At 37.7% G+C, this 24,799-nt stretch overlaps 1 long non-coding RNA gene across 1 annotated transcript in view; it reads left to right on the top strand.

Annotated features, from left to right (window-relative positions):
- The window catches only part of LOC131496254 (uncharacterized), a 185,554-nt gene extending 163,484 nt beyond the window's left edge, over positions 1-22,070 (top strand). Inside the window, exon 5 of the long non-coding RNA XR_009254399.1 lies at positions 21,847-22,070. This is a non-coding gene — a long non-coding RNA (uncharacterized LOC131496254). The remainder of the gene's footprint in view (positions 1-21,846) is intronic.
- The last annotated feature ends 2,729 nt before the right edge of the window (positions 22,071-24,799 follow it).

Below are 24,799 nucleotides of genomic sequence, written 5' to 3'. Positions count from 1 at the left end.
TATCAGCCAAAGAGTGGAAGGACAGCAGGAGAAAAACTGCATGTCAGACAGTCAGCCCTGGGTTCAGACCTTGCTTCTTCCTTATGGTACCTTTGTTACTGGGGGCAATGATTCCACTTTTGTAAGCTCTGTCTCCTCCAGAATGGTGATAACCATGCTTTCTTCGTATAGGCTATTCTAGGGATTAATTACATCTGTGTCTGGAACCTAGGAAATGCTAAATAAACCTAATGATTGTTATTGGTGAGGACTCAAAAGTAATCAGTGGTTTGGTAGGTGAATTCAGAAAGCTTTTGCCTAAAAAATATTTCGGAGTTGCTGGGACCGAATAATGGTAGCATTTTGCTTTATTTCACAGAACACGAATGGGCATAGCCAGAAGCAAAGTAAATTATACTTTTTTGTAGTTTTCCCTATTCCTGATTAATTTACTAATTTACGGTATACACATGCACGCGCGCGCACACACACACACACACGCGCGCGCACACACACACACGCGCGCACACACACACACTTCCACACACATATCCACACACATTCTCATCTTTTTTCCCTTTTCTGTGGTGGTTAGCGCATGACTGAACTGAGACTCGTTGAGACAAGTGAGGCAGAAAGTGAAGTCCTGAAATAAACAGCGTGAACATCAGTAATACTTTAATTTCCATGTTTCATGGTTATGCAAGCCCACTGCTTTGGAATTTCAACATAACCTTGAACCATCACCAACTTTAATTTTCCTCACACTTCAACCAGTAGTAATTGGGCCCTCCCTCCTGCTGCTGCTGCTGCTGGTATTTTTGTTATTGCCTTTCCTTTGCTTTCATTCACTTTGTTTAATTCTTTCTGGCAGCTGCGAGAGCTGGATGCCAAACTCCTGTGTTTGTCACACCAGAGCCACAACTCTTCACTCTTGCAGCTCGGCGGGCTTAAGGAGTCCCTCTGACTGTTACAGAAAGTTGCCCTGGTGGCATCACTGGGCTCACCAAGAGTTTCCTCTCAAGAGCAGGGGGTTTAGGGTTATGTACAACCACATTCAATTCCTGGCTCTTTTTTTCATTATTGGAGCAATACTGGACAAGTTACTTGATCTGTGGGAACCTCAGTTTTCTCTTTTCCAGAATAAAGATAAAAATAGTATTTTTCTCAAAAGGTTGTTTAGGATTAAATGGACCTAGTGTAAGTAATGTGTGCCCTCAATGCATGTTAGTTGACTACCATTTCCATTTCTCATGGTGAACCAGTTGGCCCCTTCAGGTCACCTCTAATTATAGTGGTTTGACATCCATGACTAGCTATTCATAGTGGATCTAGAGAAGCCTGGGGACATTCTACACATGGTGCTGTTGTCCATTCCCACACCCATAGTATATTAGCTTGCATAACAAAGTACCACAACTGGGTGACTTAAAACAACAGAAATTCATTCTCATAGTTCTGGAATCTAGAAGTCTGAAATCAAGGTGTTGTTAAGGCCCTGTTCCGGCTGAAACTGTAGAAACCTTCCTTGCCTATTCCTATCTTCTGGTATTTACCAGAAATCCTTAGTGTTCTTCGGTTTGTAGATGCAGCACTCCAATATCTGTATCTATTGTCATTTGGCTGTCTTCTCCCTGTGTGTGTCTGGATCCGCACATAACACTTCTCTCTGTGTGTTTCCCTTCTCCTTTTATTACAAGGACACTAGTTATGTTGGATTAAAGTCCCCCCCATCCCCACCCCCCACATACACCCTCCAGTGTGACCTTATCCTAATTAACTACATATGCAATGATCCTATTTCCAAATAAGTTCACATTCTGAGGTTCTCAGGGTTAGGACATATCTTGGCGGGGGTGGGGGGTACAGTTCAACCCGTAACATGTGGACTCCTCTGGTTTTTACCAATTCCCATTATTTTTTTGTAACTGTTTGTGCCTCATGGTAGGTAGGTGAGGTCAGTGAAGCAGATGGAGGGGACTTCTGATTGGCTTCACCAGAAAGGACACTGTGAAGGACTGGGTTAGGATCAGACACTAGTTCTCAGACTTGGGTAGACATTGGAATTGGCTGGGGAGTTTCAGAAATGCTGATGCCTAGGTCCTGCCCCCAATGATTCTGATTAAATTGGCCTAGGGGAGAGCCCAGGCGTTAGGATTTTAAAAATCTCCCCAGGTGATTGTAATGTGCAGGCAGGTCTACGAACCACTGAACTAGAAGAAATGAAAACTAATGGTGGCAGCTTTTCTACTTGATTGGATTAACCCTGATTGAAAGAATAGGCCTTTATTTTCTTTTCCAAAATCCTTGGACCAGATGTATTTGGGAATTCTAATTTAGGATTTTCTTTTCAGATTTAAAAAAGTAATAGGTTGCATAAACAGTTTATAACATAAAACTCCAAGTGTTAAAGAGTGTCTGGACAGCACCTCTAAACCAAACTTAATCTTTTTTCAATGAAGCATATAAATATTCACACTATAATGAGGCCTATGTTCAGGTCAGGTTTTTCTATCAGAAGAGAACTGGTATCACACTTAGAAAAAAATGTTGGTTTTCACTTCTTTATTGATTCTGGAATAATCTATTAGGGGTAAGGGATAAAACCCTGTGTTGTAGAGCCCAAGAATTATATATCAACTTGTATACCTGGCTGAGAAGTTCTTAGCTAGAAGTGTACCATGCAAAGAGAGACTTCTGGTGTATAGTCAGAAAAATCAACCCTCATCATCCAGTTTTTTCCACCAGAACCTAATACCAAAGCTTCTACTCAGTTAACTTAGTTCTTTGCACACTTGCCCTTAAAGCAACAAAGGAGTGGCAGGTGTGGATTTGTGGCTGCTGCCTCGTAAGGAAACTGTACAGGGTTGAATTGTAGGCACGCAAATTCGTGTCCTTCCCAGAAACTCAGAATATGAAATGAAGTAATTGAAGATGTAATATGTTAGGTTAAAATGAGGTCATACTGCAGTAGATTGGGCCCTTAATCCAGTCCTTGTAAGAAGAGGGGAAGACACACAGTGACAGATATTGAAGATACAAGGAGATAGTCACGTGGCCACAGAGGCAGAGATTGGAGTTGTGCAACTGCAAGCCAAGGAAGGTCAAGGATAGCTAGCAATACCAGAAGCCAAGAGAAGGGCACGGAACAGACACTTCCATAGAGCCTTGAGAGAGCATGACTCTGTGGACATCTTGATTTTGGACTTTTGTCTCCAGTAGTGTAAGGGGATAAATTTCTGTTGTTTTAAGCTGTACAAAGTGGGGTACTTTATAATTGTTGTCCTAGGAAACTAAACAGAACTGTAAGGTTAGCACTTATGAGAGAAAGGAGCCATGTCCAGTGTTGTGTTTGATTAGGATTCTTCTTCACTATTATTCTTTGATGAGCTGTTTGATGAACTGCACAATGAGAGTGGCCTCACTGATCATTACACACCTAATATTGTCTGCTTAGAGATATATAGAGATAGAGATAGAGATAGAGATAGAGATAGAGATAGAGATAGAGGTAGAGATGAAGATATTTAAGCATAAAATTAGAGAGACAGAATGAGACCATGGTGGTATTTTTACTCCAAGCAATGAATTAAAAAAAGTAGTATTTCCTTTAGCCTCCAATTGAACTGCAGCCAGGAATAAGACCAGAAAAATGCTCAGGTCCCCCAGGAAATGAATAATTTTATAGATATTTATTGAACTGATTACTGTGGGCAAGTCGTAGAGACAGATGATAACCAATGCATAATGTGTGAAAAGAGGATTAGGTAAATTAATCTGAGAAAAAAATACCAGCTTCTCCCATGGTTATGATTATATAGCTCAGGAAAGCTGGCCAGGTAAACTGATTAACAGAAAGAGAGGGCTAGAATGATTTTATTTAAAGGAAGTCTGGTAATAGTTTTATTTTAAGAGACATAAGCTAAAGCTGTATAATTTAGGTCTTTTAGAGCTCGCTCCTCCTTCAATCCATGCTTCCCCCAGCACATGCGTACCTCACCTCACATCCTGGAAGTCCTCAGCAGCACCCAGAATTCAAGGGCTGCAGTTCCCCTCTACCTCCTCTCTCCAAGCGACAGAGGATGTACTAATCAGGTAAGATAAATATGGGAGCATGAGTAGAGTGAGATGGGGAGGGGTTTTTCCATCAAACACAGGAGGAATTCTGGGAGCACCTAGCTCCAAGAAATAATAGGACTAATTTCCACCGTTGAGAAGCTTGCCATCCATTTTCAGCCAAAAGAATGTCTGTACTAAAAGGTGACTTCAGAGTGCTTACAAAACAACATCATGCCATGCGTTTAAATGGTACTTTGCAGTTGTGCCAGCATATTTCATGTGCTACCGAATTTGATGCTGATAAGGAAAGTAAAACTAATATTATTAATATCCATTTTACATGTGAGGAAAGGTAGATGACGTGCCCATTGCTGGCAAGTGACAGAGGCCAGAGGCTTGGGACTAAGGCTGGTGACTCTGGGTCCAGGGCTGTCACCACTGTCCACCAATAACTCTGTGTAATACAGTGCATTGCAGTGTGAGTGGACCATGACCTCTATCTGCTAGCATTAAAGAAGTTCGATTTTAGAATCAGATGGACAAACATGGGTTTGTAAAATATCTGTCTCTTAACTACCTGGGCAACTTGGAGCAAATTCTTTAATTGATTTCAGCCTCTATTTTCTCAGTGGCAAAATGAAGTTTCTCCTAACTACCCCAGGATGCTGGTGATGATTAATGGGCTAATATCCACAAAGGCCCTGACATGAGGGTGAGAAGACAGTATTAATAATTGAAAAATTACACAAAAACTTTTCAGAGGCTCTGAGAGTATCTGAAACAATGAAATGATCTCACAACCAGGTGAGATACCCTGGGACAGAAGCCTTATGTTCTTCCTTATGGCATCTGCTACCTACTAGACATTTGCTTTTATATGTTTATTATGTTCCACATATCTTCTCTTGCCTGCTTTATCATCCAGTTTGGTTTGGAATAAAAGATATAAGTATAGACATCTATATAGGTATTGCACCATTGTTATTGTCATTGTGAACATTGGTATCATATGCAGAGGACTAGTTGGTAACAGTTCTGCCAATGAAGATCCAGGGTGGATCCCCACCCTGATCACCACAATTAATCAGACTAGTTTTGTGACCAATAACTGTCTGAAACTGAGGGTTGTCACCTTTGTTTTGATGAAGGTTACTTTCTAGTTCCCAATTGTATAATTTACCATGGGATATACCACTCACTCATAGGAAATAATAAGTAACCATAGCCATGAAGAATGATTTCCTGAATCATAAATTGCAAAGGAGAGAGTGTCCAGTGAGTGGAAGTGATATACTCAAAGAAGAGAAGTGCTCCTTGACTAATAGCTACAATAATTAACCTGGACTTTCAGGAAGTGCTGTGCCTATCTCCAGGAGGTAGAGGAAAGCATTCCATGGATACCTTCCAGGCACAGACCTCCATTTTTGTGCAAACAAAATTAATTATCAGAGGATTTCCAGCTGATCCTGGCTGGAAAAAAAAAAGAGACAGAGAAAAGATGAAAATAACTATGGAGAAGTAAGATAAAAAAGCACAGATATTACATAGTTGATAAATATGCAAAAAAAGTGGTTTTGGATAAGCTACCAATTTTTTTTAAAACAGAGACAATTAGCAGAACTGTGTGTGTGTGCGTGTGTGTGTGTGTGTGTGTGTGTGTACAGGCACGCACATGTGGTTGGAAGAGGTAGGTGGTAGGTGGGTAGTAAGCAGTCTTCATGCCTTACGTCATGTGTATGGTGTTTGGGGATCCTTGTCGTAGTTTGGTCATGAAAAGACAGCTGAACTGCTTTACAGACAAGTAAAAAAGAGAATATTTAAGTGCTCAGGAGTATATTTACCTTAATGTTGTTATCCTTTGTATTTTATAAATGAGAAAAGTAAAGTTTTAAAATGTTGATCAACAAATGCCATATGTTTATCTACCAACATGTATCAAGTGTCTGCTGTGTGCCAGGTGGTAGGGATTCCACCTTCACAGATCTTATACTTTATGGAGGAGTGGGGGGAGACAGCGAAAAAAATAAACAAGTATATAGTATAACTTAAAGTCAGCATGAAAACTATAAAGAAAGAAATTAAGGGCTAAGGAAATAGAATGTGAGTAAGGAGTGTCCATTCTAATTTAGGGCAATTCAACTGCTAAGGATTTTCATAGTATGAATTAAAATTAATCACAAATGTGTTATGTTGAAGAATTCTAAACTAAATTACAGACAATAAAAAAATTAGTGAAAGGCCATGCCATGCAGAAACTATCATCAAGTACAAATGCCCTGAAATGGAAAGAGATTGTTGTGTTAAGGAAAGCAGAAGTGTAGGATAAGCCATGATGGCTGGAGCTTTAAGAAACAAGGGAGCAAATGATAGGAGAGGAAGACAGAGAAGTAGGTATGGGAAGGTCACAAAGGACTCGTCAATTATGCTAAAGTGTTTGGAGGAGGTGCCACCAGACAGGTTAAAATTTGGAGCTGACATAATTTGTCTTATGTCTTACACGATTTTGATTAGAAGAGATTAGAATGTAGCATGGCAAGCATGGGAACAGTGCAACAATAGACAATGAGAGGCTATTCTGTTGTCCAGATGAGAGATTATGACAGTATCAGCATCAGCAGGGTGAGAAATGGCTGGATCTGATATATATTTTGAAAATAAAGTGGACAGATTTCTGGGTGTGTGGGAAGAAGAAAAATCAAAGATGACTCCTGGATTTTTAGCTCAAGGCATTACATGAATGGTAGTGCCATTTTCGGAGATGGGGAAAATTACAGAAACAGGTGTGGGGTGGGGGAAAGTCCAGTTTTGTGTACTTTAAGTGTGAGATGCTTATCAGATATCCAAGTGGAGTGTTGAAAAGGCATTTAGGAAATTTATTCCAGAGCTCAAGGGAGAGATCAAATCTGGGAGCCATTGGCATATGTGCAACATAAAGAAGAAAGCAGCCCTTAAGACTCAGAATTTAACCAAAGCAGGAAATTGGACACAAGATGACTAAGAGAGGTGACTAGTGGAAATATAACCTCCCATTACATCCCACCTGTTCCCTTTCTTCAAAAACCCTTGGAGATATCAGGAGGGACATTATAAGGCATGAGACTTTCAGCCTTCCCCCCGCCCCACCCCACTTTAATTATTAAAGAATTTCAGATGTCTGGAGGTTTGGGAGCATTCAGGTTACACACACTTGGATTATGATTATAAAAGTCACTTTAAAGCATCTGTAGTTACATGCTTACTTTTTCTATGAAAGGAACATTACTTTAATGTTTTACCTAAGGTATTTTGAGCAAGGTTCATCTAGGTAGGCAAAGGCGTGTAGATTAAAATATTGGCTAATTGGAAATATGAGTCTGAATCCTCAGAAGAGGAGCCAGAGTCAAAATGTGAATTTGGATACTGTTTATGTAGAAGTGAAAGCTGAGATTCAGGGAGATATCTAGGCAAGGGCAGATAAAGAAGGAATAATAAAAAAATTTTTTTTAAAAACCTATGTCCTATGGAGGATACATGTGCCTAGAGTCTGGAAAGAGCAAGAACATAGAGAAAACATCAAAAGAAGATAAACAGTGAGAATGAAGAATGTTGTTTCAGTAAAGGCAAGAGAGAAGAGATTTGACATTCTATAACAATGGCTTTAATATGATAAATATTTTCTGCAGTGAAGCCCTGAATGATCTTGAACTATCTAACGTTTTATTATGCTCATTTTTCTGTGTTTGCTGGCAAAGTGTGGTGTAAGGCTATACCTTTAGATAATGTTTTCACAATAGGGTAAAGCACTTTTTCTGGTTAAGCTTTAGTGTAGGACTTGCTGAGGTGGAAAGAGAACCAAGATGCCAAATCCCATTTCTGGTGACCTTCATAATAATGTAGAAATGGCACCCGCCCTAATGATTCCATTCAAGTGATCTAAAATAGAAACTCAGAAAGTCAGCAACTCACAGCCAACCTCCACCCTTTTCTCATTTTCCTTTGTTTTCATTTGCTTGTTACTGGGAGCCCCTGGTCTAAGGAGGGTTCCCATCCTTCCTGGCCAACCCCTGAACTCTGGCGTCCTGCCCAGTGCTGAATTAGTAGTGCAGAATCCCTTTACCGGAGAAGGGAACAAAACGTGGAGAGGACAAAACAGACTGCTTTTTGGTGTCCGTGGCTTGTCTCTAGTAAATAAGGCCGGCATTGGATACAAATGGAATCCTCTGGCTAAAACCAGTACTGATGTACTGAGACCCTCCAGAGTTTTCTGCTTAAATAAATCTTCAGGGTGTCTACTTTTTGATGAAGATTTCTAGGTGTCTAAATTTTATATTTAAATTTAATTAAATTTAAATTAAATTTAATATATTAAATTTATATTTTATATTATATATATATATATTTTTTGATATTTTTGATTTGGAAAAAAACATTTTCCAAATCATAAGTAACTTCCAACATAATTTTTAGCTGTTTTGGTCTTACATAAGTTAGTACATTCTTCACTGTTAAAGTGAGCTGAATTGTTCATAATATTACTTGATAATTATATCACTGGCAATTTCTATTTTTTCACCACCCCACACCCCATCTGTGCCAAAAGAAGCATGATAAATAATACAATGTGACGCTGCTGGTGGAGGAGAGTAGTAAAATACGGAACATGGCTGACTTCAGAATACATGTAACTTGATACTTTCCCATTTCTTTTTTGGGGCCAGTTTGGAAACTTCCACTTTCAACACAGTTGTAGGACCCCTAGTAGGTACCCTCTGGTGACTCAAAGTCCCATATAGATATCCAATCCTTAAACTGCCTCTGTAGGCAGCTCATAATTGATCAGATGAAATTAATAGTTTGTCTCTTTGACTTCAGTTTCTGGCTCACTTATACAGCTATGTTAATTTAATTAGATTTATTTCTACCTCCACTTCAAAGCATACCAGCGGTGGTTCACAGACGCATACCAATCATTAAAAGGACACATATTGTTTCCCCTTCTTTTTCTCAATCACTTTTAAAATGTTTTTTTCTTTTTCTTAGCATCCTGCCATGGGCTCTAAAAAGTAAAGTGCACACTGGAGCACCTAGGTGGCTCACTCAGTTAAGTATCCAACTTCAGCTCAGGTCGTGATCTCCCAGTTTGTGGATTTGAGCCCTCCATCAGGCTCTGGACTGACAGCCCAAAGCCTGGAGCTTGTTTCGGATTCTATGTCTCCTTCTCTCTCTGCCCCTCCCCCACTCTCACTCTGTCTCTTTCTCAAAAATAAACACTAAAAAAATTTAAAGTCCACGCTAATGATTTTAAGGTAAAGTGAAAGATGTTATAAATAGATATTTGTGAGGACGATTCATGCTGTTCTTGCGGGGGGGGGGAAGCAGTAGAACTCCATTCTTTGACTATTTCCTCCTTGTTGATTTTAAAAGATTTGGCTACAACAAGAAAATGTTAGTGTTTAATTGTGGTCTTATAATATTTAAAAAATTAACTCAGGGCACCTGGGTGGCTTGTTGGTTAAGCGTCTGACTTCAGCTCAGGTCATGATCTTACCTTATTTTGGGTTTGAGCCCGGCGTCTGGCTCTGTGCTGATAACTCAGAGCCTGGAGCCTGGTTCAGATTCTGTGTCTCCCTTTCTCTCTGCCCCTCCCCTGCTCATGCTCTGTCTCTCTGTATCTCAAAAATAAATAAAACATTAAAAATAATTTTTTTTTAATTAACTCAAGGGTGAGGCTCCTGGGTGACTCACTCAGTTTAGCATCTGACTCTTGATTTTGGCTCAGGTAATGATCTTATGGTCGTGAGACTGGGCCCTGTGTCAGGCTCTGCATTGGACAGGGAGCCTGCTTAAGATTCTCTCTCCCTCTCCCTCTGCCCCTCCCCTGCTCTCTCTCTCTCTCAATAAAAACCAAAATTAAACTCAAGGAGAATTGCTTGTTTATTTATTTATTTATGCATTTATTTATTTATTTAGAGAGGAAGAGAGAGAGCAAGAGCAGGGGAAGGGCAGAGAGGGAGAGAGAGAGGATCCCAAGCATGCTCTCCACACTGTCAGTGCACAGCCCCATGCCGAGCTCGATCCCATGAACCATAAGATCATGACCTGAGCCAAAATCAAGAGTCAGATGCTTAAACAGACTGAGCCACCCAGGTGTCTGGAATTACATCTTTTTGATGTTAAATATACTTAAGCAAGACCCTGGTATGGCTTTTAGTTAATTCGTCTATATTTGTGTCTTTCTATACAGTTTTAAAGTTTTTATTATATAGTTTTTAACATTTCTTCTTAAATTTATTCCTAGGTATTTTTACTTGTTACTATTGTGAATGGGAAATTCTACTCAATTACATTTTGTTCTTGATTATTGTTTTTACATAGCAGGCACACTGATTACTCTGGTTAAATTTATATCCTGCTTTTCTTATTACTTTTAGAAATTTTTCCATTGGTATTTAAAGCCAAAATATGGGTACCGGATGCTCATTGTTAATGGTATATCAGTGCTCTAAACACTATCAGCACAGAAGTAGTAAAGTTATGTAATTATGCAGATACATGCAGATATACATCTATATACAAACACATACATACATATATATCTACACACACACACACACACACACACACACACACACACATTCATCTCTCTCTCTCTGTTTCCCTAATATCTGATGTGATCGAGGAAATCGAATCAGTATTTTGCAGTTGGACTTCCATTTCTGACCATGATAGTTAACAGAAACCCTACACACCTTCCCATCATAAACAACTATAAAATTGGGCAAAATACCTGAGGAAACTGTTTTTAGGCACTGGAACAGGCAGCCTGTGGACTGTGATCCTTGGAGAAAGTAAACACATATGGCAAACCCGACTATTACTCTTGCTAACTGCCTAAGAGCACACAAGAAGCCCAAAGATTTGCAGTCATGCTAAGTGGAGGAAGAAGAGATAAAAATTCCTGATGAGTTAAGGGCAGACGAACATAGAGGAGAGGTGCACAGAGGGGAGGGGAAGGTGGGGAGCAAAAAATGCCTATACAGGGATTCAACTCAGATTCTTGGCCAAGACCTACGCTGCATACATCACAGCAATGTGCTGAAAACTAAAGAAAGAAACTCTTAAAAGAAGCCATAGGAAAAAAGACACATTAAAGTCAGTGGGAAAACTATAGAAATAATAGGGGACCTATCATCAGAAACAATGGATTATAGACTATAATGAACAATATCTTTAAAGTGATGAAAAAAACAAGAATTCTATGGCTAGGAAGAATAATCTTAAAAAATAAGGACAAAAGTGGAGATAATTCATTGCCATGAGAACGGAACTGCAAGAAATGGTCAAGGAAGTACAGAAAAACAGAAGAGGACAGGACAGGACATGTGTTTTGTTTTGTTTTTAATTTTTACTTCTTAATTTCTTTTAAAGAAAACCTACTGTTTGATGATAAAAATGATAATAATAATAACATAATTTTTTCAATGTATGAGAGCTTAAACTACATAATAGGAGGTATACAGAATTTCACTATTGTAAGCTTTTTATATTTTTGTAAGTTTTAAAGTATGAAGTGTGAAATAGTGCAATGTTTATTTTAAGTGGACTGTGATCATTTAAGAATACATATTTTAATCTCTAGAACAACCAGGAAAAAATTAATAAGAAGAGATAAAGCTAGAAAAGGTCAATAGAAGAAGAAGTAAATATTAAAAATATTCAATTAACCTAAATTATAAGTACAGACACACGTAATTTTAAAGTAAAAGGATGGAGAAAGCATACCAACAGTAAGATAAGAAAGCTGGAATATCGTATGTTTATGTCGGAAACAATGGATTTCAAAACAAGAAATATAAGCGGAAATGAAGAGGAGCATTTCAGAGTGATAAAAGGGTTAGTCATTCATAATGAATACTGTAACAATCCTAAATGTGTCTGTACTTAATAACAGACATTCAAAAATACATGAAGCAAAACTGACAGAATAAAAAGGAGAAATAGATGAATTCAAAATCTCATTTGGAGCTTTTACCACCCCTCTCTTAAGCAATTGATAAAAAACAAAACAAAAAAATTTAAATAGCCTCAGTTTTATTAAATAAATTGTCTTTGTAATAAGGAAAAAAGATTACATCAGGAAAATTCCATGTTCATGTATGTTCACCTGTGAATTATATCAAATTAAATAGGAAATAATGCCAGTTTACTTAAATACTTAAAAAAAAAAAAAACAACTGAACATTCTCAATCAACTTGACCTAATTAACATTTATAGGGTATTACACTCAACAATAACAAAATACACATTCTTTATAAGTGCACATGGTACATTCACCAAGAAGACTCATTGAAATTCCATTAAAATCTTACTGAGTATATTTTCTGACCATGATGTAATTACATTATAAATCACTACTAATGAGCTATTTAGAATTCTCCCAGATAGCTGGAAGTTTAAAAACACATTTCTAAATAACAAGTTAAAGGGGAACTCAAAAGGGGTATCAGAAAAAAAAAAAAACAACCAAATGATAATAAAATGCAACATAGAAAATTTTGTATGTGCAATCAAGGAAGTATTTTAGAAGAAATTTATAGTAACAATAGCTTTATTAGAAAGGAAAGAAAGACTTAATATCAGTCACCTAGTTGTCTAGCTTAAGAAATTACAAAAATCTAGAAAAAGTTATGATGTATGTAATTTGTATAATTATATATTTGTATAATTATAATTATATGTGAATCACACCCAAAGTAAGTGGCAGGATGAAAATAAATTAAAAAATTAAAATATCAATGAAATAGGAAATAAAAAGGCAATAGAGAAAATCAAGGAAACAAACACTCTTTTGAAGACGAATGAATTTAATAAATCCTTATGCAGACTGATCAAGAAAAAAAGAGGACATAATTACCATAATCAAAAATGAAAAATCATTACAGATCCTACAGATATTAAAGATATAATAAGGGAATATTGTGAACAACTTTTTGCCAACTTTCAAACCTAGTTGAAGATGCTATAAAAAATCTGAATAGCCTCAAATCTGTGAAACACATTGTATTTGTAATCAAGGGAACTTCCCACCAAGAAAATTCCAGGCCTAAATGGTGTCACTGGTGACTTTCATGAAAAATTTGAAGAGAAAATAACAGCATATTACCTAAACTCTTTAAAAATATAGAGGATGAAGTATTGTTTAGCAACTTGTTTTTAAGACCAGCGAGAAATTAAAGAAAATAATATTATGGAATAGTGTCCCTTATGAAGATAGATGCAAAACAGTTAGCAAAATATTAGGTCTGAGGCAATAACACATTTTAAAGATAAATATTTCATGACTAACTATGGCTTATTCCAGGAATCCACGATTGTTCCAACATTCAAGTGTAATATATCACAAGGAATAAAGGAGAAATGTCATGTACGTTTCTCATAAATATGCAAAAGGATCTGACAAAATCCAATACCTGGTCTTTATAAAACTCTAAGAAAACTAGGAATAGAAAGAAATATCTTCCTAAGTGAATTTAAGAAAGTTGCAGTAGACAAGGTCAGTTTGCAAAAATCAATTATATCAGTGTTCCTTAGCATCACTATACACATGTAACAAATATTGTAAATAATATTTAAAATATTATTTATGAAGCTATCACAAAAACATAAAATACTTAGGAATATATTTAATAAAATATGGGCAAGACCTCCGTCCTTTCTTTGCATAAAAATTGACAAGCTAATTGAAAAATTTATGGGGAAATACAAAAAATCATAGAATAAGAACTTTGAAAAAAAGAAACAAGCTTGATTTCCATACTTACTATAAAACTGTAGCAATCAAAAATACTAAAACACAGACAAAAATATCAATAGAACAGAATGAATAGCCTAAAAATTGACCCAGGGTTTATAGTCAATTTATTATTGCCGTGGACCTCAATGTAGTTCAACAAATGTTACTGGACATCGAGTTGGGAAAAAATGAATATGTATTCCCACTTAACACTATTAAGAAAAAAATAATTTGAAGTAGTGTGATGATAAATTTTATGTTTCACCTTGACTGGGCCATGGAGTGCCCAGATATTTTGGTTAAACATTATTCTGGATGTGCCTGTGAGGGTGTATCTGGATGAGATTAACATGTATTCAAGTTGGAACATGGGTCCTCTGCCTTTGGGCTCAGATATAAACTGGAACTATACCTTCAGCTGTCCTGGTTCTCAGGCTTTCAGGCTTACTATGGAACTACCCTATCGGTATTTTTGGTCTCCGAAAACAGCTTGTCAGCTGCAGATCTTAGGACTTCTCAACTTCCATAATCATATGAGCTAATTCTTTATAATAAGTCTCTACATAGAGCTAAAGATGTAGATATTATCAGAGACATTATTAGATATATATATTTATTTATGTCTGCATCTGTTTCTCTAGAGCACCTCGACTAATACAAGTGTGTCACAGACCTAAATATAAAAACTAAACCTCTAAATATTTTAGTAAAAACTATTGGATAAAATCTTCATGCCATTGGAGTACACAATGGCAGGTTTCTTAGGATAAAAAGAAAAAAGGGGGGAAGCACAAACAATATAAACAAAAAATTGAAAAATTTAACTTTATCATAATTAAAACTTACTCATAAGACAGTGTTAGGAAAAGGAGAAGGCAAACCACAGACTGTGAGTACATATTTGCAATGTATCTGACAAAAGCTTTCTACTCAGGATATAATACTCAGTCATAAGAATACAACCATCTCTATTTAAAATATGGGCAAAATATTTGAACAGACACTTCACAGATTTATGGGATTGGTCAATAAGTGCATGACAAGATGTTCAACATTCACCAGTGACTTAGCATTGTTGAGTCCATAGTCATTAGGGAAACAAATTAAAACCACAATGAGATACTATTTCACATTTAGTAGAATCACTTAAAAAAAGACTGGAAATGATGATACTGTGGAGCAACTGGAACTCTTATACACTGCTGAAGGGAGTTGCAGATAGTAAAGCCTTTGGAAAACAATTTCTTACTCATACTGTTAAACCTGTAAGTATCATATGACCAGTCATTTCATTTCCAGGAGGAAATGAATGCACATATACCCATATGACCCAGTTATTTATTCTGAGAGATGAATGCCTACATATACAAAAAGTCTTGTACATGAATGTTCATAGTGGTTTTATTCATAAAAGTTTCAAATTAAAAGTAATCCAAATGCCCACCACAGGCTACTGAATAAATAAACTGTGGTATAGTTCTGCCCAGCAATAAAAGTGCATGAATTGCTGATACCTGGAACAATAAGATTAATTTCATCAATATTATGTTGAGCAAATGAAACCAAATCTAACCCAGGAAACATCAATCTATGGTGATACACATCAGATTAGCACATCCTTTTGATGTGTGGATTAATTGCAGAGGGGCACAGGGAAATTTATAGAATGTTGGGAGTGTTCTGTATCTTAGTTAGGCTGTTGGTTATTTATATGCATTTGTCAAAATTCATGGAATTGTATACTTCATATGGTCTGTTTTATTCTAGGAAAATTATACTTCAAAAACATTGATTAAAAAAATTCGACCACTTTCTTAACAATGTAGCCTGCATTTTGGGGGTAAAATAAATACAGATAGGAGAACTTTCTACTGTCCTTTGTCTACTTTATATTACCAAAAGAACAGAAAAGGTAGCTTCTTTGACAAATGCAGTCAACATCTGGAGGTTTTGGAGATGCAATTTATTGGCAATATCTTAAAGATCTTTCACTGTGAATATAAACGCATTGTCTTTTGATGAGATTATTGTAATCTAATTGAAATAAATGAAAAAAAAAGATCCTTGTATCTTTGGGCCAATTTATTTGTTCCACTAAATATATCAGGAGTACCTTAAGGACAGAAAATAAACATTCTGCCTATTTAGTGCTCAGTAGAGCAACAGATCTAATAAAAAAGGAGGAGAGTAAGAATTTACAAAGCACCAATCGTGTATCTGGTCCTTACATGACCTTATAACACTTCTAGAAGGTAGGAGTCGTTATGACATCCACTTCAAAGATGAGGAAACCAAGCTGTAGTCCAATATGAATGGTAAGAGGCAGGCCTATATCATGACTCAGACTGTTTTTTATCTACCCAGTGAGTCTTAGAATTTGGTCAAAAAAAGAGTATGCATCAGAATAATCTCGAGTGTTTTAATTAATATGTAGACATATTGGCCTTAACCTCAGACCTACCAGTAAGAATTTCTAGGGATGGGTATTTCTGAACTTTTGACAAATTTTCTAGGTAATTTCTAATTAGCTCTAGAATTTAAGAATTGTAATTGCACACAATACCCAAAACATAGTTAACACTCAGCAAATACCCAGTACTTAGCAACTGAGTGCACATGTTTACATGTTTGTCGTCTGAACTTTGCATGGGAATTAATTAGTCCTGTTACAGTCTAACTTTATATATCTAGGATTTCTCAGTGGACTCAGAAGTTCTTTGCTTTGGTTTGTTTTCTTTACTGTTTATGTGTATGTATTATTTGCTGCGGTTAAGTAACAAAGATTTTTGGTAGTCATGAAAGGAGCTCCCACCTTGTTAAGTATAAATGACTTCCGCAATCTAACGCTTCTAAAGAGACAAATCGTAAGTTCTCAGGAGTTTCTATTGTTCACTGGCTTTCATTGTTGTGAATTTTGTTTTATGTTCATAGTTTGGTTCCAGATTTTGTCCCAGTTCATAACCAGAAAGGTCATTTCTGGGTTTGTATTTTTTCATATGGGATTTCCCCAGTCTGTTTCCACATGAAAGAGAGCAAAAGAGCGAGTGAATGTTGGATTCCAAGCATTTTTGCCCAACCTTACCTAATAAAATATTTTTTATGTTTCTTAAACATAATCTGATCCTATTTTTCTTAGCCTTGCAGATAGTAAATTCACTGGCCTGCTACATTTTTGTCATGCTCATCCAACTTGAAAAGTTCTTTGGTCTGTCAGTCTGTCTCCTTTGCCCCATAGCTCCATATACACCAAAAGCTACAGAGTTAAGTAGCAAACATTTGGACACGTGTACTTCTCCCAACCTTTGATCTCATTCTCACCATACATGTCCTCTCTTCTGTTGCAGAATGTTCTAAACGTATGCAGTGTAAATTGTTTGCTTGTCTATTTTGCCACTGAATCTGAAGTGAAGTAAGAAGTGATTTAATATATAGGCCATACTTTTTACTTCCACAAACTAATTCCCGTGTGTGTGTGTGTGTGTGTGTGTGTGTGTGTGTGTGTGTGTGTGTGTTTAAACATAAAAACAGCCATAGTGCCTGAAATAATGATATTTGTAAATGCTGTGAACCTAAATACTTACTAGGGTGGGAAGTTCACACCCAGAGAAGATAATAATCAGTCCAGCTTTAAATGTCCTTTATCTAAGAGGCCAGAGCATTAGAAGCTTCTGTTGCAGTAAGTTTTAAAGTTTTCTCTGCCAAATGAAATGGGCATTAGGTAATTCTATTGTAATTCCAAAATCTCTCCAGGTGACTTTAAATTTTTACCCAAGGCCTGTAACATTTGTTTTGGGATCATCAGTTTCTACTAAACTGTGTTCAGGAAGCTGTGTTCATAATCTATTACATGGCTTTTGAAATGGGTCAGGAGACTCACATTTGCCTCTCTAGATTCTTACATTTATGCTTTACGTATCAACTTCCAGATTTCTTCATATGTAAAGTGAAGGTAATAATAGTTTTTGCAGTCTCCCTGGGAAATTTGTAAAGATTAATTTGTTAATTAGTCAATTAATGAAGTACTTCAAGATCTTAGAGGAAGGAAGTTTCATAGATAAAGTATAAAGATATCATTATAATTTGTGTGAGGTTCTGCTTTATGGGTGGGATGACCCCCTTTTGAAAAGGTCACAGAAATGGCCCAAAGGCATGTGGAATGACAACAATCTAATCTTCCCTATTGCAAAGCTCCCTGTCCCAATATCATTGTCCCTTGTTTCCTGGCTCTCCACTGGCAGAAGCCTTAAACATTGAGCAACCTTTTGGCTTGGAGAAAAACTAAGTGCATACTTGCCTATATTCCAAAACCAAGATGACGTATACTTCCAATTGAACAGATGTGGTCAGCCGTTGATTGGACCCAGAAGAGAAGAAATTAAATGCATCCAAAACAACAGCAAGTAGGAAATAGGGGTGAGCAAAGGTGAGAAGATGCACTATGTCTTTCCCTTTCTCTCACTGTGTTTTCTTACCTCTTAGTCCCCCTTTTCTCGGTAAGGAGATTTTCCAAGTCTTTTTCTCTCCTTGGCTTTCTTTGCTTGGTCATAAGGATGGGTGTTTTCGGAGTGGCAAATCTTTCCCATTACCTTCCAAGCACTCACAATTGAGCAGGGATATTGAATGGTGCTTAATAAATATTGCCAATATCCATAATTCAAGGACTTATGTATCCATTAAGAGGCTATCCAGGCCCCATGGCATTTCTCATTCTGCTTCCAGGTGCCCTCTGTCTGTTAGCTATTTCACTGAAAATCACCAACTGAGTTCACAGACTCATAGAATAATTGAGTTGGAAGGTGCTGTGAAATTCTCAGTCCAAACTTGCTCCTTGTTTCACCCCTTATAAAAATCCCCTTCCTGATTCTCTGCAGAATTTTGTTCAGCCTCAGCTCAGAGAACTCCGGGCACTGGGAGCTCACACCCTTGGAAGACATGTTTCTCCAGGTCTGGCTATCCAAAAGTTCTTATTCACCCTGAGTCAGAAGCTGCCTTCCTAAGGCTTCTACTTTTCATTCTTAGTTTTTCCTTTAGAGCAACATGGAATAAATTTATCCCTCCTTTTAACAATTTCTCCTAATTCATCCCTCATCTGGTTAAGCAGCCTCAGTTCTTCCACTGTCCTGTGTGTGAATGTGCTGTCCACATGACTATATATTGAACTTGTGGTCAACCATAAGACCTTCATCTTTTGCGTATACATTGCTGTAATCCACCTCTCCCTCATGGTACACTTTATCTGGTTGATTTTCTTTTGAGGATAAGTGGGAGGGCTTTATATTTATCTCTTTCAAATTTCATTCTGTTACTTTGAGCCTATCATTCAAGCTTTTCTCCAGTCTCAATTCACCTCATTTGCTTTCCTACTACCGTTTTTGAGTCATCTACAGATTCTATGTCTGCTTTCTATGTAGTCTTCATATGGCTGGTGAGGATGCGGAAACAAAAAGGTCCCAGGCATTGTGAGGGAAGATCTCCTTTGAGTGGGTGGGGCAGCTTCTGTCAGGACTCAGCCCACATCCCCTAAAACCCCTGCACACTGGCCAGGCACACTTTTGGCTATTAGGTGCCTCAGGCTTCCAGAGCCCATGTTGTCTATGCTTATGGAGAGAGAGCCTTTCTGGGAAGCAAGTTTTCCTAGAGGTAACCCTCAACCAACAACCATTGGATACCCTGGAGTATAAATACCCCAGCTGTCCTGTACCTAATGCAGCCACCTCTGAGGTGTGATTTCTGTTATCAGAGCCTCTCTTAGGATTAAGTTAAAGCAGCCTCCATGGTTCTTTATCAGATAACATGCCCTTACTGGCTTACAGTGTGTGTGCATGCCCCTGCATGTGTGTGTTTGTGTGTGTGTGTGTGTGTGTGTGTGTGTGCATAAATTATATTTAACATCAATGTCTCTAATTTAATGACCTATTTTTTCACCATTTGTGTGCAGTGGTTCTTCTATCACATGTGTTTTTTTTTGTCTTTTAGAATAATCTTCTTCTGTTGATTGATCTGTTTATTATGTCTGTTAATACTGACAGAAGAATATGTGCAAGAGAAAGTTTTCTCATGTAATTCTTTTAAACACAGTGACATGGATAGTGTTTTAATTTGAAGATAATTTTCCTGAACAGAGAATATAGAACAAAGTGAAAAATAAGAAATGCTGCCTTGATACTGTTTATCTCTTAAGGTTGTATGTGCATGCCCCTAGTATTAAGACTCCTAGACTCCTTAATTTTTTCTTTTGTTCTGAATGTATTAAAAGGCATTTTCACTATTGGTATCTTATATTTGTTACAAACTGAAGTCATTCTGGAATATATCAGTCCTGGTTTGGTGGCAGTGTTGTTTTGAATGTGTGGTAGGCAAAAAGTCCATTGAGGGAAAAATCAAAGAGGTTTCAGGTATTTATTAAGGTGAGATGGCAGGAATATACATAGCTATTTGAAATTCTCCATTTTTACTCTGCATGTGCTCTGTATTAAGGAAGGATGTCCTGTATCTCTTTGCTGGCTGAGCAGCTTAGAGACTATTTTGATTAAAATAACTTCTATGTTACAATAGCAAATGCTTTTTACCATCATATCAAATGTGTTTTATTTTTTCAGTGTTTTTATCCTTGCTCTTAAGGATTTCCAAGCAGTAAGAGACAGTGATAGTTCTTCATCCTTCCAGTAGATGCTTCTGGATTGTCCTAGGTAGACTGTTCCATTGTCATATGCCAGCTCTGGGCCAATTACTTGTGTTAGTATTCTTGCCATTAATTGATGAAATCTGAAGGCTTGTATTTGGTCTCAAGTTGTTGTTCTCTGTTATTTTATTCAGTGAACCTGAGTATGTCCTCCCTTGCAATTCTTGCTTCTAATCACATCATTTCAATTTTTTTAAATTTTATTTTAATCCTAATGGCTCAAAGTAAGCTACCTCAATTTTTTTACAATGTGAAAGTATAAATATTCATATAAATAAATATACACATACATGGATAAATAGATAAGTCATATCCTGTGATCCCTACTGTGTCCAGATTCATTATTTTCATCTTTTTAATCAAATTTTAATTTTATAGGGTAATAGAATTTTATTTATTTATTTTATTAAAAAATTTTGGGGGGGGTGGTTGGGTGGCTCAGTCAGTTAAGCATCTGGCTTCGGCTCAGGTCATGATATCACAGTTTACAAGTTCAAGCCCCTTGTCAGGCCCTGTGCTGACAGTTCAGAGCCTGGAGCCTGCTTGGGATTCTGTGTCTCCCTCTCTGTCTTCCCCTCCCCCTGCTCATGCTCTGTCTCTCTCTCTCTCTCTCAAAAATAAGTAAAAATTAAAAAAAAAAAAATTTCAGAGCACAAGTAGGGGAGGGGCAGAGAGAGAGGGAGACACAAAATCTGAAGCAGGCTCCAGGCTCTGAGCTCTCAGCACAGAGCCCAACACAGGGCTCTAGCTCACAGACCATGAGATCGTGACCTGAGCCGAAGCCAGATGCTTAACTGACTGAGCCACCCAGGCGCCCCTATGAGGTAGTAGAATCTTAAGCATCAAAAATCCTTCAGATAAAATCTAACCCGGTCCTGTAATACTTTTATTGATGGAGAAATTGAGAATAAGAATTTATGTAGCTTATTTGCATTAACAGTTATACTGAGTGTTCTAAACTTAGAATTCTAGTTTTCTGTTAAAAAGATATTTTTAATTTACCATATCGCTCATCCCACCTATCACCACAGGAAGTAGGTGGCCATGAGAAGGGAAAATAAAGGAAAATAAAATTGGTTATTTTATCTTTCTGGTAAAGTAAAATAAAAGTACTGAGAAACTGAATTTGGGAATTGCCTTTTGGGGATTTTCAGTATTAATGCAAACTTTGTCCTTCATTAGGGAAAACTATAAATTGCAAAAGGGCCATATATCTTAGAAAAGAAAACACTTGCATCTCACAGATGCGAGCAGTGCCATAAGGGTAGCAATATTGTGGTTGCAGAAGCACTAGGTGAGAGCAGGCATGTGTTTGTTGTGTCCCAATTTTCTCTTTGTTTCTTTCTTGCCTAGGGAAATTAACCAACTGGCGGAGAAGCAACAGATCTGAATGCATGGGGGAAAAACCCAGTTGCTCAAGCCTGTCAAAATGTATATCGAAAAATTTTCATCAACTCGCTTTGAAACATATTCTCTAACCTAAACCCAGTGTCAGTGGACTGTGGCAGGTGTTCCACATGGTAGTTTAAGAATGTCTGTGGGAGACATGGAAGTAATTCAAACAAAAGAGGGCCTTTCTTTTTTTTTTTTTTTTTTGGTCAGTAGAGGGGATGGTGGATACATTTCACGCAGAGGCAACATTTGTGTTGAGTTTGAACTGTGGATGGGAATAGACGATTAGTGTTCATGTCCAGGTTTGGATTGGGCCCCAGGGACCTGACTGAACCAGAGGCAATTGACTGAATTCAGATGCCACAATTAGGCTGGGAAAAATCCAAGAGGAATACATTTTTTTTCCCCAGATGACCTGAGACACTTGTCTATGCTTGAATTTCCCTGTTGATCTCAGTATGTGTGTCTTTTTCTTTAAAGCTGATGAGTGGAATAACCAGACAACACTAAAGTTAAGAAGTTTCTCACATATCTACTGTATACTGTTCTAAAAACTCTGCCCATATTTCTTTTCATCACATATATTTATCACACATAATGGAGGGTTTTTCCATCTAAAAAACATAGTGACTCATTTTGCTAATCAATATTAATTCATACATGTATGGTTTAGATAGATATGAATTTTTCAATGTACATTTGGTTTGAAGTAGAATAGGGATTCTTTTTTACCCATTCAGATATTTCTAGGAGAGCAAGTAAAAACAGGAACATAGATAGATGTAAGTAAATGGTAGCCAACAAGTATGAGACCTGCCCTTAGAGAGAGATAAACATCTAATAATGTGTGAACAGATTTCAACTGATATCAGAAAGGCTGTGAACAACATTGGTTTTGTTTCATCATTTGAGGGAAAGAATAAGAGGAGAGAGAATAGTGTCCTCTTTTTCTCCCACTTGGTTGGGAGACTGTCATCAACATTGGCTTTAATCCTGGATAATCAACTTTTCTAGTAATTGAATGCAAGGAAGTTGGGTTTGTTAGTGATTTGAACAATTTCCAAATGAAAATCAACTTAGTTTTTTCTATTTCCTGACATATTGGCAAATCATTTTTATGAGCCCTTATGTGATTCATTGAGCCATTTGGGGAGGGTCAGAGGGCAAGAGTGCCATTTACCAGAGCAGGTTTAAGCTGGGGAAGGCGAGGTCAGAGGGGAAGAGAGACCCTCATTACTCTGGGAGGTTCTGGGGGCCAGCTCTGAGCCTGCCCAACTGTGTTAGGCTCACACTGGGTGTTTGTTAGCACAAAGCACCGAACTGCAGGTGTTCTGTGCTCTAACAGAGTCCTTAAAGATCAGACTCAAATGTTTCTGTTACTATGAAGAGGATTAAAAGGATTTAAAAACCTAGCAGGCCTGTCCAAATGCTAGCATATTTGCCAACATTTTCCAAGAGGGAGGAAAACAGGATAGGCCGTATCAGCTACGAGGCTTGGTAGTTGGGGGAAACATACTTTTCAGGTTTCTTTTTCCCCCCTTTCTCTCCTTTTTTTAATAGCCTGAATGTGGAACTGTAGCACTTTCAACTGGAACTCGTTAAGAATTCATGGAGCAGAAAATGTAAAGGGTTCTGGAAACAGGGACTTTGAAAGGCCAGAAGTGAGCTATAAATAAACTGCTGTTGATACTCATTTTTTTTCTGGTGGTTAAATACACTTATTACACCAGAATGCCCACGTGGAATAAACCAGGTGATTTTGACCTGAAAACCCAATTTACATGGAGGGGCACATTGACATTTATGGACTTACTTACCACGTAGAGGTATCGTAACAGCCATTACACATTCTTGAAAAGCACTTTGGCTATCCTGTATGGCTTGTCCGTATTGACAGCCATCACCTGCAAGTGAAAGTATGAGGGTCAGGCATCTGGAATCCTTGTTAAAGCACCAATGTTACTGCTTATCGTTAATGGATTTTACCATCAAATTCCAATTTCTTTGCTTTCAGCTTTGCCCTACCTTTAGTGGTTCTGGTTCCTCTATACAACACACTGATTTTTCAGTGAGGTCCAGTGAAGAGGCTGAGAACTGAGTTAGCTGTGTGACCTTGGGTAAGTCAGATAGCTTCTCTGAGCTTAGCTTCCTTACTGATCAAGTTGGAGTAATAATAAATTGCTCTATCCTCCTCATAAGATGTGGCATTTTTTTTTAACATTTATTTATTTTTGAGACAGGGAGAGACAGAGCGTGAACAAGGGAGGGTCAGAGAGAGGGAGACACAGAATCCGAAACAGGCTGCAGGCTCCGAGCTGTCAGCACAGAGCCCAACGCGGGGCTCGAACTCACGGACCACGAGATCATGACCCGAGCCAAAGTCGGTCGCTCAACCGACTGAGCCACCCAGGCGCCCCAAGATGTGGCATTTTTAAATAGGGGTGAGGCTGATATCAAAGACTTCCTTGCATGTGTTTATAGATAATATGTGAAGGTATGTGCATACACACGCCCACATACACACACACACACACACACACAGCCATGTCTCCCATACACATTATATAAGTCTCCAATTTCTAGGGTGATATTGTAAGAGTTTGCTTGTGTAATGGGTGTTGATTTTGGAGCTCACTGCAGAAACCTATTATTTGAATATGTCCTATCATGTGATGTTTGGTACAGGAATTCCTAACCTGGATCCATGGCCACTGCAGACTCAAAGATAGGCCTTAGAGGTCTGTACCCCAGAGAGTGGATGCAAACATTTAGTCTGCAATACATGCATTTTCTGGAAAGAAGTTTCATTATTTCTATCTGGTTCTCAAGGGAGTCTACAAATCTTGAAAATATTTAAGAACCACTACTCTGCAAGCTCTGGACTATAAGGCAATGGGGGGAAGGATACAGGCTG

Source organism: Neofelis nebulosa, chromosome 15 (assembly GCF_028018385.1).
Source record: "Neofelis nebulosa isolate mNeoNeb1 chromosome 15, mNeoNeb1.pri, whole genome shotgun sequence".
NCBI classification, from domain to species: domain Eukaryota; kingdom Metazoa; phylum Chordata; class Mammalia; order Carnivora; family Felidae; genus Neofelis; species Neofelis nebulosa.
This window is presented reverse-complemented; position numbering and strand designations above follow the sequence as displayed.